Below are 22,631 nucleotides of genomic sequence, written 5' to 3'. Positions count from 1 at the left end.
GGGAATCAGATATGGAGGTTTTCTCAATGGGCTCTGCACTGTTATCACCCGTGCACAATGAATATGCTGTCATACAGAGGATTATTTCAGCTGAAAGAGGGAGAGTAGCTGAGTGAAGGTTTTTTTTTACCGGATTTTTACAAAAGATTTAGAAAAAAGGAGAAAGCCTAACGACTCTAAAGAGTTGATACATCCAGTCGATATTCTGGGATTTCACCTGGGGGGGTCTTCTGCCGTTGTGTTTTGCACTACTGACTCACAGTGTGTGTACGGAACACTGCTAAGTTTAGACTTGTGTATGTTTTCTTCACAAACGAATCTAGTTCGTAATTGGCAGATGCAAGGGGTGAAATATTGACTGTGTTTGTGCGTGCGTGCAAATGTTGCTGCGTGTCAGTGTATGTGCGTGCGCGCGTGTGTGTGTGTGTTTGTTTTTTTGGCTGCTATCCTGGTTTCATCTCAGTGTGCTACCAAGGAGACGTAAGCCACTTCCATCTGCCTCATGTTCCAAGTTTCTTTGTGTTCCTAATAAAAGACAGGAAGTTGAGTTTAAATCAAATTTCTATCACCACACCGATTGCTAATTAAAGGATAGTGACGAGAAGAGAAAAGAAGGGAACTTTCTCTCAACTTCACTGACTGACAAATTATGGCAGAAGAGACCAGAACACCTGACTGTAAACTGACTACTCTACACAAACTGTGCAACAGATGTGTCTTGTAAAAACCAAGGTGAACTAATATTGAGATATTTTCTTTTCTTATATTCGTGTGCTCTGAGGGAGCACACAAATATAAGCTGTTAGAAATATACGTGCATTTGGAGTTTACAATATTGCACACAATAAAAATGCATTTAACCTCCTAAGACCTGAACTCTTCCACGGCATGCATTTTTAATTTCTCTTTGATATTTGGGCATATTGGGACCCGATGAATGTAAAAACAAAGAATTACCAGATTTTTTTTTTTTTTTTACCTTATTTTTGTTTTTAGGAAAAATAAGAGCCACATATGAGGATATTCATTTAAAATTTTGATAGAACAGTAGCAGTATAATGTCCTCGTAAGTGGACATCAGGCCCTTGTAGAGCAAAATTAAGTATTTTGGTCTAAATAACCCAAAATGTGATGTCCACATATGTGGACGCCCTTCCTAGGAGGTTAAAATATTTAATAGTTATTTAGTAATTAACATTCCTAATCTTTAAACTTTTTATTGCAGTGTTTTTTAACTAGGACAAACAAATATATATATTAAGATGAAAAAGAACATTTTTAGACATTTTAGTGACAGAGAGAAAAAAACATTATTGTGTGACACGTCCTGTTTTTCACATCAGAAACTGGATCTATACTTGATGTATTGCTGAACATATGCTTATGAAACATCTCGCAAAACAAGTTGAAGTAAACAAATTCTTTGTTAGTCAAACTTTAGCTCCACTGAGCAGTTTGGTAGACTTTAGTGAAAGCTAAACTGGTTTACAGTTTCAATAGTACACCAGTACACAGCAGACATGGTGCTTATTATCAATGTTAGGTTAAATCAAAGTCAGCAGAGATAAATCATTGCATTTAAACTGATGTTGATTGGATTCCATCATTGAATTCTAACTTCTATACTAGCTTTTTAGTATTTTTGGCTTGCAAAGTCAGCCACCCAGGTCACCAAATCTGTGTATAATTTGAATTCAGTTGGCTAAATCCACAAAGAGCAGCACAGATCAGCTGACCACAGCCTAAATTAAATTATGTTACTCATTTCTTATTTGTAAGTAATTGTGATCCCCATGATGCACTGCACCTGATCTTAGGGTTCTGTCACCTACCAAATTCCACTTTAACCCCTGTTTACAAGTCCTATGCTTAACTGACTTGGATACAGATACAGAGACAGTTTCACCTTGGTGGTTTTTGAGAGCCAGGCTACATTTCATCAGACAATGGATGTATACATACAGATGTATATATATTTATTTAATTATTTTCAACTAATTCATGAATTAAGGCACTTCTAAAGGCACAAGAGTCAAATCTGATAGTAGGATAGTGTACTTAATAATATGTCCAGGGAGTGTATGTTCAGCTCCCTTCTGAGCAGGTGTTTAATATTCTGTAAAAGTCTGCAATCATATTGAATTCAGTGGTTATTTTCCTCTCTAGGCAGCAAAACAACAGCACTAGTCATTGATGAGATAAAGAAAACAAAATAAATGGATCACAGTCAGGGTCAGGGTAAAGTCTGGGTTAGGGTTTGTCTAATTAAGATGTTTGGATAGAATCTACATCTTCAGCATTAATAATAAAATATCCAAATATGCATTTAAAGCTGATTCAGACTTTGGTGTGGTGTTTTAAACAGACACGACCTTTGTAATACTTTCCCATTTACATAACTGTTCAATGAAGTGAAACACCTATTCAGCTGTATCACTTTGTGTTTTTTTAAATGTAGAAATACCTTTGCTTTCATGTACCACAGCTATGTTTCCTGATAGTCAGTGTTTTGAGAAAGCTCCTGTTTTTCCCAGCTTTAACAACTCTCATGCTGGCGGCTCTTTCTACAACACATGTAATCAACAGCTGGATGCGACAGGTTCAAACATGCTGTACCTGGTACCATTTTATGGCCAGACGTAGGAAGTCACAAGAGGCAAACACATCATTACCAACTTTCTTAAATTCGACTCAAGCTAAGTAAGTGTTTGCTTTTTGCAACCAGAAACTTTTAATTGAGACAAATTCAGCTGCTTATGGTATTGTATTGGTCCACCAAAAATTAACAGGGTCCTAATTAGGTCACATTTAATAATATTTGGATTTTTGTTAACCCACTCATTTGAGAAAAAGTTCTCAACTTTATACTTTTATTGTTCCTTGTAGGGGGACAAAGAACCCCGAGGTTCAGGCCTATGCACAATATCACAGTTTTAATGAGGTGATAGTCAAATTTTGCTGTAAGTAGGAATCAACAAAATAAAGAGCAGAGTGATATCTATCACTGTTTGGGTATTTCAATGTGGAAGAAGCGGGACAGTGATCACTTGATCACTTAAGGAACATCTAATAAAACCAGATTGATCACAGAATACCTTTATCCATCAGGAATACTGGGATAAACTAAAGTGAAACCATTTGTTATGTAGCAAGGAGCAATAAGGACTTCAATGCTCTGAGGGGGTCATTTGATCACTGATAAAAACTTAGTTAAAGTGATTGACAGCCACAGTTTTGGACTGGATTGGATCGCAAATATAAATTTACTTGGCTGCCTTTTGTTGGCTTGCTATTGTGTGAAAAGGGTGGCGCAAACTGGCTTGACACGCTAACTTGATGTACGTTCAGTTGAAATATCGCTTTTGAGATATTTAAGGTATCATTTTACTACAGTGCCTCACTGACTTGAAATAGCATGAAATTTGGCAAAACATGCTGTCATGAAGAAATGCTGCCCAAGACAGTTTGGCTACGTCAATGCTGATTTTCACACAGCATCTTCTTTTATAACCTATAGTCATCCTTTTACAAACATCCCCACTGTAGCTAATTTATTATTTATTTTGCTTTGTGTTACTTTACTTTAGCTTTTTTTTGTACAGACATTAATAGTTTCATTGCAAACTGATTGGTTACTAATATTTGTTTTCTATCTTGTGAAACAATAAGGAATTAATCACAGTGCAAACACACGACTTTCAGCATCTTTCTGAGCAACTGATGGAAAGTTTACTTTACTGAGTTTGCACCTTCAGGTACTTGATTTTAGGAGGATTCCTTGATTAAAAACTCCAGATGCCGAACTTCAAACAATGACCGTTAACTTCACTTCAATTAACACTTAACCTTTTTTTGTTTGTGTGTTTTGTGATTAAACCTCTAAAACTCAAGTTTGCAAGTGATACCCAACACTCATTAATTGCATTAAGAAAGGCAAAGTTAAATAAAAAGCACTAGTCAAAGGTAAGATTCAAATGGTCAAAATGACTTGACAGTAACAATGTTACCAGCACATGCCAATGCTAAAACAATGCTGTGATATCTTATATCTAAAAGTGCATTTGAAAAAGAGACTGACACATTGCCATTTGGAAATAAGTCAGTTTTCTGTGGTGGTGGTGTGATTTAGCATATTCAAAAGGTGGTTTGACAAAAGTTTAAAGGCTGAAAGGGACATTGTGATGTAACAACAAATCGGAAGCTGCTCAGCTATCCAGAACCTTTGAATATGGGAACTATAACAATTGGTTTATAACACTGAGCTGCCTAAAACTGCTGGACCTTTTACCTGATTATACTTAGCAAAGTTTGGGGAAATAATACCTTTGACAATGGATGTTTTAATATTCATTATGCATTTACAAAGTCTACATACTGTCCTACTATTCAGATAGACAAAAAGTTCCTCCATGGACAACTTGTAATTATCCCAATCTGAAATGGCAAAGGAGGCCCAGTTGGTTCATATAAAATAATTAAGCAACATAGCAAAAGCAAGAAACGTTTTACTTTGCTCTTCAACGTAGTTAATGCCATTATGGGGGAGTAGCTTTATCACAGATCCCATAACACCACAGGGAGTGTTTCCATGTTTTAATCAGGTGCTAAGTGGCTTCAACTCAACCGTGGATGGCTGTACCTGCAAAGAGCTTTGGCTGCTGTTTAATGAGGAATCACATTTGGCTCTGCCTCCGAGTGTGAATATCAAACACATCTCAAAGTATCTCTCTCACTCTGTTTTTTTCTTCCCTCATCACCCCGTCCTGCTTTAGGCCTGGAGGTTTTCATTTTTGATGATGGCACCGTGAAAAGACAGACTGGGAGACAGACTGAAGCCTGGTGGATGGCTGCTGTGTACTACTGCGTGTGTGTGTGTATACAATGGCTTCGGCAAATGGGTTCAGAGCATGTTTGCGGCTGTTTTGAGTATTTTAAAATATGAGAAGCATCCAGACGATTGTTCTGGCCTTGTGTTGAAGAAATTAAATTAAATTGGCGTTAAAAATAGGGTCTTCTTTCACAGAAAGTGCAGTTTATCCAGCTTCTTGCAAAAATTTTAATCAATCATGGCTCTCAGCACAGTCTACCTAAAAATACACATTTATATTATTTATATCAGTGTCCAGATTAGTGATTTCAAGCTCCAGATAATTTGGGAACAAGACTAACAAAACGAGTTTCAATGTATTGTACAGTGATTATGCTGATATAATTTTATGTTGACAAAGTAAATATTATGAGCTACATAAATATTACTAGATTAAAACATTTTAAAAAAATCAAATCTTGTGCTTCCCTGTTTAAATCAAATTATGGACATATGGGCATCAAATTAAAAATGCGTTATGCATAATCAGGCACAATTAAATCCTGTTTTACCATACCTGGCTCTTTTTCCACAGTGATATGTACATTTGTGTTTCCAACATGTGTAACAACAGATAATTGAGCAGGTTCCGGGTAACCTTTGCTAAACAGCAATGTGTTCGGTAATGATGATGTCGACACAATAACCTCTGCTGATATGCAGGCCAGATGGCCAGCCAAGTTGCCCTTTCAGAACCCTGCTATGCTCGGTGAGAGATAGTGACAGCCTGTGTGTGTATGTGTGTGCGACTGCATATGTGTGCCTGTTATTGTAACACGTGCAATTCATAGCAAGTAAAGCAGAATAATGCAATATGAAAGCCTACCAGAGGAAAAGTGCTGTTTCTTTTTTTGTGTGTTTGTGTTTGTACTTGATGTTGTTGTCATAGGAATATCAAGACTATAGACTGGAAATAGAAGATGTACACATGGAGAAAAAAAGAAGGTGAGAAAATTTTCTATAGATTTCTCAACTTTTGACTATTTTGTGAACTTGAGTTTTCATGTTTGCCTAATTACAATATTTATTTTTTAAAAACAAACTTGCATGTTAAGTTAAAGTTAAATGTCCCTTGGCAGGTTTTTTTTTCTTCCTTATTTGTCATTGCAGATCGATCTACATAATTGGTTTGGCACAGATTTTTACACCAGATGCCCTTCCTGATGCAACCCTCCCATTTATCTAGGCATGGAACCAGCAGGGCCAAGTACCTTTTGCTTGTTAGGCAAATGTGCTAACTCCTACACTGTGGAAGCACATAGTGTTTTAGCTAACATTCAGCTGTGTCCTCTTAATTTTATTTATTTAGCATTTCTTCAGCATGCTACAATCACTGTAGGGAAAACAGTGGTCGGAGACTACAGAACGATCCAAGTTATTGTGACCACGTTGAAGGAAATTGCTTGCGTGAAATGGTGGCTTGACATATCTGACCAGGTCTGCAACCCCTTGCAGTCGGTCCTTAAAGTGTTTCTGATGCATGAAGATAATGAACTAGTTTTAAGTTAGAATTAGTCTGCTATAAATTTGTGATTAAATGACATGCAATCTGTTTGTAGTAATACTATGATTAACTGTGATAAATCTGCTGCAGTCTGCATACACAGAAATTCACATTAACTACTTAGATTCAGAGTCTAGCTACAACCTCATAGATCTGAATCAGAAATTCCTCCACAAGCAGTGATGTAGTTCCTGCAACCAGGTGAGTCAAGTCACAAAGAGATGAGTTGAACTCTTTGGAGCAGACTTATTTCAATGTGCTGGCAATCTGTCAGCATTTTTGAGCCTTTCATACTGTTAATATTTCACGCTCACAGTGTTGTGTGAATCCGTTTTGACCCTGGCTATGAATTCCTTTATAATAAATCTCTATACCAAAATTCTGAACTACAGCTCTGATGAGGATGTATAAATAGCCTATCTGGCATTAATGAATATATAATTAATCCCTAATAAATGTTTCAAAGAGCAGGGAGAACGTATTTCTTTAAGACTTCAGTCCACTCTTTTGTAGAGAAAAAACATCTAGTATGACGCATTATCCTTTAGACATGAAAACATAATTGGCGTAATAATTTAAATATATTTTTTGAAAGTGAAAGTTGCAAGAGCACACTGGAACGGTTGGGATTTATTATATTCAATTTAATTCATTTTATTTATATAGCGCCAAATCACAACAAAAGTCGCCTCAAGGCGCTTTATATTGTACAGTAGATACAGAGAAAAACCCAACAATCATATGACCCCCTATGAGCAAGCACTTTGGCGACAGTGGGAAGGAAAAACTCCCTTTTAACAGGAAGAAACCTCCGACAGAACCAGGCTCAGGGAGGGGCGGGGCCATCTGCTGCGACCATATAATCTGTATATAATTTATTATACAACTGTTAAACACAAACATTATCAATATTAATGGAAGATCAATTAATACTTAAAACCAAATGTGTTCAAAGCAGTGGTAGGAAACCCTGCATACACATGTGTTTCCCACACTCACTGACATGGCAGCTCAGGTAGCTTTACAATCTTATGACCCCTCCCGACCCCTCTTACGATCTCTCTTTTCATCTCAGTTTAATCTCTAATTTCTTTATTTTTACATTATTTTGTTACATTGCAGATGCTTTTGCTTGCAGGTGCAGAGCTTGTTTCTGTGTCGGCGCACCCTCTGACCTCTAGATGACCTCTGCTGCTTCTGTGCCATCGTATACGATCACTCCTATGCTGTTTTATGTCACTGGTTCAAAGACCAGCAGGCGTCTGTCTCTGCGGCAACCTTGCCAAATGTGATGGGGACGCAGACAGTTCTCGTGACACTAACCCATAAAAAATACACACAGACGTGGCATGTAGACTTTCATAATTTCTAAATCCCCTAAAGCCACCGTTTTCCTTCATTTGACCCACACTGGTGTATCTAAAATTCATCTAGATATAGATCGAATATGACTTAATGTACAAAATCTGTAGCACTTGTAGAACAGGATAAAAGTATTTAAATTCTTGTGTATTTTAGGTGACTTTAATAAAAGTCATCACATTTCTGGGTAAAAGAATTACATATATATGTTTTTTACTGCTATCAAATGTCAAAACAGGTTAAATTTCCCCTGAACTGTATGTAAGGGTTAAATATTACATATTTACCGGGGACTATTTATTTGATTTTTACTGTAGAGTAGGACTCTGTGCAGACTAACGGCAGAACTGATAAAAAAATGCATGGGTTGCAGGGTTGCTAAGTAAAGCAGTATAATACAACAGCCTCAGCATTTGCTGCAATGCCAACTGACACATCACAGCAGATATTTCTTTGCAAAACAGTAAAACTAAAGGCAGAATTTTTGTCATTGTGAGATAACTGTCCAATGTCGTAAAACCTTATGATCTTGTTTTGTTTTGTTTTTTTTCCTATTTCTGGGTTGATTTTATACTGAATACTAATAATGCCCGCTTGGTTTGCTTGTGAGTGTTTACAGCAGCAGAACAGTATACTGTACGCAGAATTAATAAACTACACGGGGCATATATACAGAGTAATGAATGAGAGTGTCAAGTACAACAGTGTGACTTACTGATGCGTTTTTAATACTTACTGCACACCAGTGGAAGAATGTCACTGGAATTGTCTATGTTAGGCTTTTGCTACACAGGCATTACTTCACAGAAGAATGAATTCATTGTCCATGTTGGAGAACAATAAGGCAAAATACAAAATCTCCTCTGCCATATCAATCAGTATTCTCATGGTTGTGATTTTGCTCGTTATTTATTAATTTCGATGTAATGGGACAAACTATTTTAGCAGTGAAAGCACAAGACAGAAGAAACAAGGAGAAATCTTCTGTTTCTGTGAGATTCTGGGGAAATACCAAAGCTGTGCGAGCAGGTGAGGAGAAATCTGGAAAGCTCATTGGGTTCTTAACTTGTCAGAGCAATCCAGGTCCTCCCCTAAGGGCGAGCTGGCTACTGGCATTTTTCCTGCAATTTGTTATGAGAGTGAGTTTACATTTTGATTTAATAAGGCCCATAGGTATGGCCTCAAACAAGAATCAATCATCAGGATGGAGCAAATGAGCCTCTGGCCAGCCGAGAAACAAGTTGACCGGCTGGGATCAGAACAGCCAGGACTAACTCAGTCATTCTATTTCCCATTCTCTCTCCTTTCCCTTCTTTCCTCTTTCTTCTTTTACGCACGCACTCACGCACACACACACACGCACACACACACACACACACACACACAGGGACACGACGGAGCTGACGTGTGGTAGAATTGCGCCAGTCCATATCAGTCATAATAGAGCTGGTTTCCATTTAAACCAGCTATCAAAGACTTTGTCTACCCTCATGATTGTTAGAGGCACATGAAGGAAACTGTTTCACGTGAATAAAATATGGCTTTCTTACGAACTGGATGAATTCAAATGCGTTTTAACCACTGAATCGCTTGCTGCCTGGAGACATCAGAGCCTGCAGGGCCATACTTCTCTGTGTTCCATTTCTCATTAGCGTCTAATACCTCACTCCCCTCGATATGGCCCTGAAACCTCCTGATGGAACATTCATAATTGATTCTGATTTGAGACCCTCATTACCAACAAGTGACTCTGTATTGGTGTGTGCACATTCAGTTCCAGAGGGCAAGTCCTTTGGAGTGTGAGTTTAAGCGTCAAGTTCACCCCTCGTCTCGGTTTGTGCGTCTCACAAGGAAAGAGAGTTTGTGAAAGAGAGGAAGGTTTGACATCCTTTGGAGTGTGAATCTTACTTTCTTTTCGTCTCATTTCCTTTGTTGCACACGTACACACACGCGCTGATACACACTAACGCACACGCAGGCACCTGTCTTCGACTCTGCTCTTTTGGAGCTCATCTTTTCCTTTTTTTTCTGCATCTCACACAAAACAGAAGCTGCAGGATGGTCTGTTTTGCAGATGGAGGCAAAACGGTAATGATATCAAAACCGCCTGGGTGACATTTACAGAGGCAAAGTATTTTCACAAAAAAAAGAGAAGAAAAGAAGATACAACAACAACAAATAAACAACAGCCAGGAAAAAAAACGGAGCTGTACAATACATAGCGTTTCCATGTGTAATTTTCTCTCTTTGAGGGTTTGATTGAGACGAAACATCTCCTCAGGAGTGCTACATCTTGAAAATAAATTATAGTTCCTTTAGTAAGCGGAGGGGCCAGGGACTGGTTCTCTTGACACTGGAAACACTACACCCATGTGATGAGATAACAAGCTTAGTGGCCCTGACCTTGCCTAATGGCACTTCCGTCATATTTACCAAATGGTATTTGAAGCAATCAGACGAGGTGACTAGATTGACAACAAAGCAATCACACCCACACAGGTCTGTGCTCATGCGGCAGATTATCCCAACTACAACCTGTTCGTGACGCAGGGCGAACCAGAAGGCTCTCATCACCGGCGCACCAGGCTCCCTCTCTCGCCTGTCAGGGCAAGGGCACCGTCAGCTCTTTGTTCTCCACTCTGACTTCATCACACATGATCAAATCAGAGCATGAATGTTTAAACAACAGGTTACACCATCCCCACCTTTTTTTCTTCCTCTCTTCTCTTTCCTGCCTCACTCTCGTCCCCTCCCCGTCACTGCTTTTTTGTTAAATGCTGGAATGTGAATTAAGTCTTTAGGCGATATTCTCGTCTCCATCTCTGATGCTCTCCCCGCCCGCGCAGGAGTAACAGCCATAACAGCCATAACAGCCGCAACAGCAGCGGCAGCAACCATCAAAATTCTGAGAATCATCCAGTTCGGTCCCTAAAGGGTTGCCCTCTTTTGAGGACAGCCTTTAAAATGGCTTTTGGTCTTGTCAGCCATGCTAATACAGTGTAAGACGCTGAAGAGATAAATACCTTGGTGACAAATAAATGCGTTGTAAAAGGGACATTAATCGCAAGCTTTGTGAGACGTGTGTCCTTATGACAAAGGAGGGAGACATTTGTCAGTCTGTTCCACAGATGGCCCCACAGAGCCCTTGATGAATCACCTCCACCTTGCTTTAACTGGCCGCAGAGGCAGCTGCCCCACGGCCGCTCAATCTGCAGCCGTCTGGCACCCAATCTACTACATGGTAGTAGAAAAAAAAAAAAAACACACACACTTTTCACTTTGTCCTTTTCACTTCCTTAACAGGAATACCTTGTTTAGGGGGATATAACCTCCCATTTTTTTCTTGTTTTGCTTTTTAAAAAAAAAAAGAAAAAAAGAAGAAATGACGGTGATCACAAACAATTTTTAAGAGCTTGGCCATCATTTTTGTTTTCCCTTGCAAATAAGTCTTACAAACTTAAGGGTTTTGTTAAAGACCACTTTGACAATTTACTCATGTTTCTTGGCCCATTTTCACTAAATTCTCCCAACACTTAGCCATTAACTCGGTACATTTTTATCACTATGGACACGACCGATGGCCATATAACAAAAAATACATACAAGCTGAGATAAACTGAAATTAAGTTTTAATGACCTAAAGGAAATATCTTCTATAATTCATACCCACTTCCATGGAAAGTACACTGGCCCTATTAACCAATAAAGCCATAAGTTGATTTGCTGTTGTCAAAAATTTTATGTTTAACTACTGTGCATATTTTAAAGTGTATACATTGTCAGTGTATGATGAGTTTTTGAGCCCAGCATTGGTTTTTTTTTTCTTTCTTTACAGGAAATGTTTGATCCCGACAGTCTTGTTCTGCTCAGTTTTCCACAAGACACAGCCCAACATAAGTTACTAACTACTCCACTGCTGTTGCGGTCCGAGACATTTCTGTCATGGACCCGGGAAGTGAACCGCTCTCGCGCTCACAGAGCAGAGTGGTCCTGGCTCCCTTAATTGGTCATGCAGTTCACAGCGGATGTGATTAATCACTGGCCAATTAGCCACTGGCACCTGTGCCAACGCTGGAGAAGGCTGGGAGTGCAACTCAAGTGAGAGTCACTACCACTCAACTCACTTGTTCTTTAAAACTGTTTTAATGACTTTCCCACTTCATGTTTTATTTTTATTTCTCCAGTGCTCAGCGTATACTGCAAAGGACTCCCTGCAAGCGAAAATGATCAATTATGCATGCCATTAAATATGCATATCTCTGCCTTTGTTTATTCTATTGGAGTACACTGATATTTCTTTTTCTCCTCCCAATAATTTAAAAGGAAAATTAAAGCAGGCTCTTTCTTACTTATAACCAAGCGCCTGATGCTCTTAAGCTTTGACGGTGTTGACGAATATGACCCACAGATGACTTCCTGTGTGACATCACTGCTAATCTCCTTTCCGTCTCTGTCTGTCAGCCAATCAATACCGTCTCCATCCCCCTACCAAGCCCACAGGGACACTTCCCTTGGCACCTCGGAGTATCTAAATCCTTTTACAGTGAAGCCTTCCGCCCGTCTCACAGCTGACTGATGATCCTGTATTACACGTTGAACTGACACAGAGAATAGGCACTTGATGGAAATCCTCCATCCAGAGAGAGAGAGTGAGAGAGAAAGCGAGAAAGGGAATACGGGAGAGAGAAGGAGGGAAGCGTCTAAATGCCGGCTTGGGACAGATGCCTAGTCTACTCATGACTCAAAGACATGTGTTGAGGCTGGAGGTTGGAGGGATTAGAGTGCATAATAGATTTTAGAGCAAGGGAGCACTGGTGCAGCCCCAATTCAAACACTGCCTGGGGCCTATAAGCTTCCCAGATTGCAGGAGAAATAATAATACCTTATTCCTTTTTTTCCCCTGCTAGTGAAGAGTCACTAATAGCCTCTTAGGAAAATCCCAGACTAGCGTCAGACGGCCCAACTTTGTTTCGGTTCAAAGGGTTTTCCTCGACCATTGTTGCCTTGCCAGCGTCTCATTGTTTAGATCTCCAAGAGTTCCCTCTCGACGACGCACGTCAAGTGTTTCTCTTCAGCTTTAAAAGACACCCATCTGCTCTGCGCTTGTATCTAAAACTAAAATCTCAGCTAAGAGTCCTACTGTTACTTTTAATGATGCAAATTATAAGGGCACAGTGTTGCTGCTCTTTCTGTTTACGGACTGTTTGTTTATCTCAGTGTTGAGGATCTGCGGTGAGTTAATGTGATCTGAGCAGAAAGATTAGGCCCTGACCGCTGACCCTAAACACCACTAAGCCACATGGAGACAGATAGGGCTATTAAAGTACCATAATGGAGGGAGAAAAGTGACACCAATTAGATTAAATGTGCTAGATATTCACCAGGCCTTTTTCCCTTCTAATTTCTCTTGGCAGAGAACCAGCAAGCAACTCAGGCTGGATAACAGAAGATAATGATCTCATTACAGTACACACTTCTTTTACTCTGGAAAGAACCTAAGAGAACATGGGAGCCTCAACCATGACTGACATACAAATACACACACACACACGGGCATTGGTCAAATAGTACACTCAGCTGAGGCAACAACAAAAAAAAAAACTCGTTCACAGCCTGCATGATATCTGAGTGAATATTTAATTCAAGACCAGACAGACTATCTGAGGAAAACCAGAACATGCTACAGCTTGTGCTCCTTGAATTATTAAGCATTTTAAAGTCTTACCCATCCCCAAAAGTTCCCACTGCATTAATTAAAGTAGTTCAGCTGGAGAAGCTATGTAACATTCCCCTTGATGAAGGTAGACAAGGTACAACCATTACATTGCACTCTGGAGAGCATTTATGCTTGCCAGAGCTCTGCGTGCCCATGTTGTCTTGTCTATAGACTAGAATATGAGATTTTAAAAAGCGGGACTAAGTAAAAGAATATTAACCAAGTGCCCCGAGTCACAAAGCGGCAGCAATAACCATTACTGTAATAGGAATAAGGTGGCGGTTTTGAATTCCTTAAACTGACTAGAGCAGGAGTTTTTTAAAATCCAGACTGCCTGTGGTCGTCGATCTGTCATGACACAGCTCATGTATAATTATTAATAGCTACAAAAAAGAGCCAGCCTTGCGTTTGCTTTAGATATCGCTGTGTATTTTCAGTTTTTTCAGCATTTAAATGAATCTGTCGCTGAGAGGTAGATTAGAGAATCAATGCCACTGTTTTTTGTGACCCACCACGGGTCAGTTTACAATCTAGGAACCCAGTGGCTATTGTTTTATGATGTAGCCTCTGTGGACCATGATTATTTCAGAGCTTCAGGTGTAGCCAATGGATATCTAGACCAAAACTTTCCTTTTCATACACTGATTACTGTTTATTAATTCAAAGGCATAATGGCCATGAGATATCAGGTGGTTATGCGATTGTATTTTATCCCTAAAAAACAAAGTGTTTTGAGGCTTTATACTTCGAGGTATAAGTTGTCATCGGTGACGAACCAAACCTCAACCGACTCCAACACCAGCACTAACTGTAAATCTAATATATGCAGCACCATTTAGCTGTGTATCTCAGGTATTCAGCACTGGTGCACATTTTGAGCTACGAGCATGCTTGTTGCTAAATGCTGTGGTCTGATTGCTCAGATCTGTTTATGTGGATCAGAAGAACGGGCCATTCGATCCTTATACAACCATTGCAAGAGCTTGGTCTGTAGAACCGGCAATAAGTCAAACTCGTTCCTGGTGGGTGATGGGCTCCGCCAAGGCTGCCGATTCTGTTCATAATTTTTATGGACATAATTTCTAGGCGTAGCTAAGTGGAGGAGGGCTTTCACCTGGGTGATCTCAGGATCTCATCTCTGCTTTTTGCAGATGATGTGCTTCTGTTGGCTTCTTCAAGTGATGGCCTCCAGCTCGCACTGGAATGCTTCGCAGCTGAGTGTAAAGCGGTAAGAATCAGCACCTCCAAATCTGAGGACATGGTCCTCATCCGGAAAAGGGTCGAGTGCCCACTCCGGGTGAGAGACGAGTTCTTGCCCCAAGTAGAGGAGTTTAAGTATCTCAGGGTCTTGTTCACGAGTGATGGGAGAAGGGAGTGGGAGAATGACAGACGGATTGGTGCTGCGGTTTCAGTGATGCGGATGCTGTACCAGTCTGTTGTGGTGAAGAGAGAGCTGAGTGTAAAAGCGAAGCTCTCAATTTACCGGTCGATCTACGTCCCTACCCTCACCTTGGTGACAAGCTGTGGGCAGTGACCGAAAGAATGAGATCGCGGATACAAGTGGCAGAAATGGGCTTCCTTCAAAGGGTCGCTGGCCTCTCCCTTAGAGATAGGGTGAGAAGTTCTGACATCCGGGAGGGGCTCAGAGTAGAGCTCCTTGACATCGAAAGGAGCCAGTTGAGGTGGTTCAGGTATCTGACAAGGATGCCTCCTGGACACCTGGGTGAGGTGTTTCGGGCATGTCTCACTGGGAGGAGGCCCCGGGGCAGACCCAGGACATGCTGGAGAGATGATATGTCTCGGCTGGCCTGGAAATGCCTTGGTGTTCCCCCGGACAAGCTGGAGGAGGTGGCTGGGGAGAGGGACCTTCTCTGCTCAGTTACTAATTACTGATTACTTCCCCCAAAAAGTAATCCCGTAACTTTACTGATTACTTATTTTCAAAAGTAATTAATTAATTACCTAGTTACTTTTTAAAAACACGATTTACAACCTGAATAGGTGATAAAGCAATCGATCTTTCAGCCCAATTCTACTTTTTCTGCATAATCCATCATACAAAATGTAATAAAATGGAGAAGTCCTTTTTTAAAACTTGTTTTATTAGTTTTAATCTTTTAACTTTATGCATCAAGCAAAAATTTAATTATATGCAACATTCTCTGACTGGAAGAAATTTGTTTAATATTTAAACCTTTTTTCTGCACATTCCAGCACATAATTTTTTTTTTCTACAAGTAAAACACAGCAGAAAATAAATAAAGTCAAAGACTAGCGGTCCTTTTGCTCTATTTTCACCTGTAAAGCAGGAGTGGGGTGGCGGAGGTTTACCCTGGTGCAGGTGTGCCGCAGCGGTCAGTGGAAGAATCCGCGAGTTTCTCTGTGAATTTCCCATTACATCGTTGCGCACTCGACGGGTTTTTTTTCCGCTGTAAAAAGAAGTTTTCTTCCCACACACAACGGACACTAATGTTTTTGTCACTTTTTATGGAATCAAACTCAAAGTAAGGTCAGTACTTCCACGCTTTAAATGCTGCACACTCATACTCTCTCCCGCACTCGATATATTATCCATTGTTGATCTGCATACAGCTGTTGTCACGAATGTCGCACTTGCTTATGTCACTGTCATGAGACACTCTCGCAAAAAAAAAAAAAAAAAATCACGGTTTTAGTAACGCAGTAACGCAGCGTTCCTGCGTGAAAGTAACAGTAATCTAATTACCATTTTTGCAATAGTAATCCCTTACTTTACTCGTTACTTGAAGTAACGAGTAAAGTAAAGTAATCGGATTACAGTAACGCGTTACAAGTAACGCGTTATTGCCCATCTCTGCCCGCGACCTGGCCCCAGATAAGCGAAAGAGGATGGATGGATCAGAAGAATCCAGCTTGGTTCAAATTTGTCCTGCAAATTTAGGTGATCGGTGTTAACAGCTGCATCAAGAATAGGTGAGTCAAATTTTGTTTTAAATCTGCACAGATTTTATGAGTTTGGCGAGTAGAAATCACTGGATATAACGAAATGGCAACAACAGCTGTTCAGAAACGTCACACAGATGAATAATAAAAACATATTTGTCCTTCTTTTTCTTCTTCAGCAACAAAGCAATCAATTATAAGCACTACTAGCATCACTGTTTAATAATAACTCACTGAAGATAGAGATATGCATGACAACACCAAAGTGCCACTGTATTAAAAATTGCTTAACAAAATGCATTTGTAACACACGGGGGACACTAAAGCAGTCGCGTCCTGCTAAAAAGAAAGATTCTTTAAAATACAAGGGGGAGCAAGCGAGTCAGATACCCAGGGCATAGAGATGAAGCAGGTCTGATCCGAAACAGTTTATTACTAGGCCAGGAAGCACAAATAAAAACACCCTTAAAATGTACTTAATAAAATGTTGTAAATCTACTAAAACTAAATAAAACAATTCTAAAACCCGTAAAACTACCATTTTCTACATTCACTATAAACCCCCTGCTATAATTATGCCACATGTTCATTATGGATCAATCAGCAGGCCAGGAATTCCTTCTTTAGAGCAGAGTCCACGCCAGCCTCGTCTTCGGCAAACAAGGAAGAGCCTCCCATCTTCTTGTCCTTCCACTGGCCCATTACATCCCAGGCCAGCTTGCGTTATGCACCCGAATCCATCATGCGACCACCGCCACAGCTCCCCTTGCGTCGGTGTCCTGTAAAATAACAAATAGGGGCCAGAACAATGGTCCCAGAAGCGACCCTGGCTCATGGCCATGGCGACCCTCTCCCAACCCAGCTGCACCCAGTAAACAACAGTAGAGACCCTACTCACAAGTGCAGGTATGTGAGTAGTAGGGCAGCAGTAGGGCAGCAGGGCAGAGGTTTACCTCTGCCCTGCTGCCAATCACACACGTTGTCTCCTACTGTTGCCGTTCCATGAGGTCAGGACTGGGTCGCCGTGTCACGCTGGCCATCTAGCATTAACTTTCCAGTGTGGGGTCTCTCTCCTTCAGTGCTCAGCTAGCCTGCTTTTAAAAGGTCTTTACGCAGCTGATAGGCCACCTCTGGACACACCCATGCCTCAGCAGGTGGTCCCTATCAGCTAATTTGTCCCATGTGTAGCCAGTCCACAGTGGATTAAAAACTATGTCACATAAAACACTAAAAACCATGCAATAGAAACAGAATAAAACCATGCAAATAAAACGACACTCATAAATAAACACTAAAAATCAGAATAAAAACAATATACAAGATAAATACAAATATCCACTGTGTGACACATTCACAAACAACAATGGACACGTAACATAGATGTAATGTCATGGCTTGTTTTGAGATCAGCTACTTGTAGCTAAAATTTTCAAGAAGACAGTTATCACACAAGATGAACATGCACGTAATACATACAATTATTCCCTGAAGCTACATAAAGGTTGATAATGGTGGGGAAAGTAAACTTTTAAAGATATTGATTTATTTCTTTTTACAGAATACTATGTCACCTCATCCGCATGAATAAAAAAAATCACTTAGGTTCTCTTTTAGGCAATTGATATTAATATTTCAGTTTAGGACTGACTGAATATTGCTCAACCGGTCCTGAATGTGAAAAAAAAAAAATCAAATCAAATCTTGCTTAGTGGCCATTTGGTGTGATACATAAATCACTCAGCTCCAACTTTTTTCTTTCTTTTAAACAAAAGTTCCATCTTGAATAACAAATGTTTCACTTCCGGGGTCAGGCACTGTGCAGAGACTTTTCTGTTCATTGTCCGCCAAACTTTGAATAATTCCGACTCTCAGCAGATGCCACAAGTTAAAAGCCGTGAGTCACATTTGGTCTGATGCGTTACTGGGTCATTGTAGTCCATCTGCTCTCATAAGACACTGGCACTTGGGTTGCCAGCCTCCCACCGTTTTGACTGTACTCATTTGTAGTGTTTAGAGTGCATTCATTAGGGTTGAGAGGAGCACATAAAAATAATTCACCAGCAATGAAATTCCCTCTTTCTGTTCCAGCTAACAGTTTGGACACTGCTGAGCGGTTTGAGCACATCTCTTATTTAATTTGAAACCACTGCATACTGTAAATGACAGATATTTGTGATTAAACAGTTTAGACCATCAGCAGACATGTAAAAAGCTAAAACTTTGCCCCTACACCCCACCCCACCCTTTTTTCCTGCACGTGTGCTTCTCCCTGTGTGTTTCTGCTTGTGTGTGCTTCTCTTACCTCTTACTGAGTCCATCAGCGATCTCACTTGCACCACTATCCAGTCAATCATTGCCAGATCTTTCCATTTACCTACTAATGCTAGACCTGCCAAGTATTTTGCTCAGTTCTTCATTTCCTTGAGAACTTGCGTTTGAGTAATCTTGTAGTTCCTGCACTTGAGGTCCACTCCCCAACCTGCCTGCTTCAGCCAGCCTTGCTTTACCTGCCACACCATCTCTCTCTGTCTGCCACTCCACTCTGCTTCTCATTCATTCATCCAGACACTTTCTCCACTCCCTGCCTTTTCCTCAGACTTGCAGTCTTGAGCCATCTTTAGTCCCAGGCCTTTCACCATACCTCTCCATTTCTAACTCCATTATTCCAGCTGTAAATCCTGTTCAGCTTCTACTCCAAGTTCTGCTTTTGAGTCCCAAATTTTATGAACAGGCAGCTGAAAAAAAGAAAGTTAAGTTACTAAGGTCTTGCTGGAATATAAGATACACCTAAAATGCGAGTGATCGACTTTGTATACAGTGTTAATTTTGCCAACCAATAATTTTTGTCATAGTTTTTGTTAATGACCATGACCATGACCATTTTTTCTTGTAAAAACAAGATGACACCTAAGTAAAAACTGATACACAAAGACACTTTCGTCAACAAATACAAACTAGATAAAAATGTTCTGGAGAGATGAGATCCAATCAGAACTAATGAAGTTGTGTAGAAAGTTGGGACAAGTTTGGACATGATTGAATCGGAAGTAATCTTCTTGTGCTGATAGGTTCGAGGTGTACATTTGATTTGCTCCCAAGAAACAGTTTGTGAGGGAGGTTTCAGCTACTGTAGCTTCCATGCTCCATGTTTCTAGTGAAAATGTGACAAAATGTCAATGCTAGGGAGGAAGAGATGGACATATGGACACATTTTGATGTCAAGGATAATAAAACACTTTGTGACTAACTCTCACTGGTAAGAACATGAAGTTTCCCCCCCTTATATTTCATTTAGGTGAAACAACTATAGATTTCAGGCATTTTCACACCTAAGTTCATTTAGTCTGGTGCAAATCAGTTGATGAGTTTTTAAACTCGTGGTTTGGCTTGTTTGCGAATGCGATTAATGTTTCCACAACCGCACAAAAGAAACTGCACCAAGAGGCAAATAAACCCAAGTTCGATTTAAATGGACCAAACACCTCGTGTGAAAACACCCTTAGTCTATTAGTCTTGTGCTATTTAGTCAACAAAAATTTCCAAATATAGATGCCTAAGTTAATAAAACTAAGGGACATTTTCATTAAAACACTACAACTAAAAATTGAATCAAAAGATAAAACAAATTGGTTTGTTAGAGGTGACTGTAGAGGTAGGACAGGTTGACCAAAGACTTGGTGGTTCAGTACCTGCTACCTACACTGTCAGAGTGTAGGCACTAACTCCCCCACATTGCCCCTGATGGATCCTTTGGCTTGTATTAGTGTGTGAATGAGCTACACATCAGAATGGCTAAAGTTGAAAGGTATTATTTAAGTACATTTGATGAACAAACCACTAAGAAAATACATTATACTTCAGTCTTTTTTTCCCTATTTTAAGTTTTAAGTACAGCTTTATGTTGAGGAGGTTCAATTATGTGTATTGCGCAAAGTGAAGAGGGGGCTCCAGGTTCCCTTAACAGGTATTTGAAAATAACTCTTTATCGCACTCAAGAAACAATTTTGCCTCATATGAATGACAGAATCAGGCACATTTTTTTCTATTAAAAGCACTGTTTACAATCTGTTACCTCAAATAAACCTGACAGACTCTGAAAAGTAAATATACAAAACTTACTGAGAGGCCGTGGGAATCAAAATACTTGAGAAAACTTGAATGCAGTTTCATTATCTTCCATCCATCTTCTATTTCTTATACTAAATCTGTTTTGGGAGCATTTCCATGCCAAAGCCCTTAGAGAGGCCTTTGCTTTCCAATTATTGGGTTTGCGCTGGAGTCTCCAGTTGGTCATGCCTGAAACACATAACTTTGCAGGCAGGAGGCATCCAAGTCCAGCCACCTCAACTGGCCCCTTTCAGTGGGGAGGAGCAGGTTTTTTTTCTACTCATGGACACCATTTAGAGGAAGTTAATTTATAATGAATTAATTTGTGATAGTATTATTTCTGTCACTACATTCAGCTTGTGCTATATAAATAAATTTTACTTACTGCCAATGCGTTCACCTTCATCCTAAACTCTCTCTTCACCACAGGAGACTAATTCATAGCCTGCATCTGTGGCACTGTGTCTGCAGTGATGTGGTACCTTAAGTGTCTCTTCATAGTATTCTTTTAAACTGTACTTAGTCTTGCTCCTTGTTATGGACCAATTTGCTCTGGGATGCCGTACAAGGGGAAAACTGCCCAGGAAAGCATAGTTTCTGGGATCAATAAAACATGCAGACTCCTCCACCATGACAGGTGGCAGTTCATAGAGGGGTGAAAATAAAAATAAAAAATGAAAGAGAATAAATTTAGACTCTCATTAAATGGCTTGACTTGGAGCTGGCTATGCAGACTAAAATTGTAGATATATTTGACTCTACTTTTCTGTCTAATGTTAGGTCTTAAATAAGCGCAGCTGTCCACATAAAACACAATGGCAAGACTTTGACTGATAGTTGGTAAGAAGCAAAGTGCAAATAAATTGTTCACTCTCGTATCTTTCATTGGCTGATTCTTTAGAAATGCTGCTGCCAGTTTTCTTTCCTCCCTCCAATCACATAAAATGATCCTGTCATTAGGAAGTCACTGCTTCATTCATTTGCTGCAGACTTTTTTTCTCCACTCTTTACCATTAGTTTTTTCCATGCTTACTCACTACTTTTCTCTTTCTTTTGCGCTGCTTTCAGACTTGCACAGACAAAGGGCCTAAGTGCAAGGCTGCAGCTGGCATCAGGGCTCAAACCTCATGCTAATCATGGCAGAAGAAAAACGATGGTCGTGGAGAAAAAATATGATTCAGACCTAATCTTGTGACTTGCTATGGCAGCTTACTGGTGAAATATTGTGCCCCAAGGGCAGATTTGGCTTCCAGTTCTTTTCCTCTCTTTCATCTTCATCACAGTCTAAAGTGTTTTTGTAAATGTGTGTGTGGTCAGTGCTTTGTGTGCAAGCATATGAAGCTTTCTTATGTGCAATTCCAGTGGTGCTGATATCAGTTGTATCTTTTCAATGATGTGCATTTATTTTTAAAGCCTGTTCTCATGCCAGGTTGTCAAATTGACTAACTCTGCAGTCAGAGAGAGACACACAAGGTGTCCTATGTTGGTACTGACACACCTGTCACATATGTGTGCTTCAGGACCCTTGGGGCATCACATTTGACCCCACTCCCATAAAATTGGAGCCGGTGATTACAAGGGGCTCGGTCGAATGGTCCTGTAGCAGGATTATAGAGGAACAGGTAGCTGATCTGAAGTACAGCCCAGAGGCAGCTCAGAACTTAGCTACTGCTCATAAAGACAGACTAGAAGATGGCCTAGAGGCAGGGAAGGGTGCAAGGACGCATGGTGCAGGAGGGAATGCTCAGAAGGGTTGATCTGAGATGTCTGTGGAGGAGTCCAGTGGCAAAGATGGGTCCTTGCTGGAGGCTGACCAGGAGGGCAAACAAGAGGCAGGCAGATGAGGCGAAACCACAGAGAGGCCCAAGCATCACAATTAAAAGAGGGGACAGCGGAACAAGCTCTGGTGAAGCATCTGATGGCTTTGGAGTAGGAACAGGAGCCAAACAATTTGGGATGAGATGACACAGAAACAGGCACAGACAATGAAAACTAAAACTAGACAATCAAGATAGAGACCGAAACCCAGCAATATCACAAAACGGAAACTCCTAAACATCACACCTACAGGATGGTTGGACATGGAAACCAATGCCATGAATGTTCTGCTGACGTTAATGGCAAAGTAGGTTTGGAGTCTTCCGGGTATTTAG

This window comes from Neolamprologus brichardi, chromosome 9, assembly GCF_056152115.1.
Source record: "Neolamprologus brichardi isolate AB-2024 chromosome 9, ASM5615211v1, whole genome shotgun sequence".
NCBI classification, from domain to species: Eukaryota; Metazoa; Chordata; class Actinopteri; order Cichliformes; family Cichlidae; genus Neolamprologus; species Neolamprologus brichardi.
Note: the sequence above shows the minus strand (reverse complement) of the source record.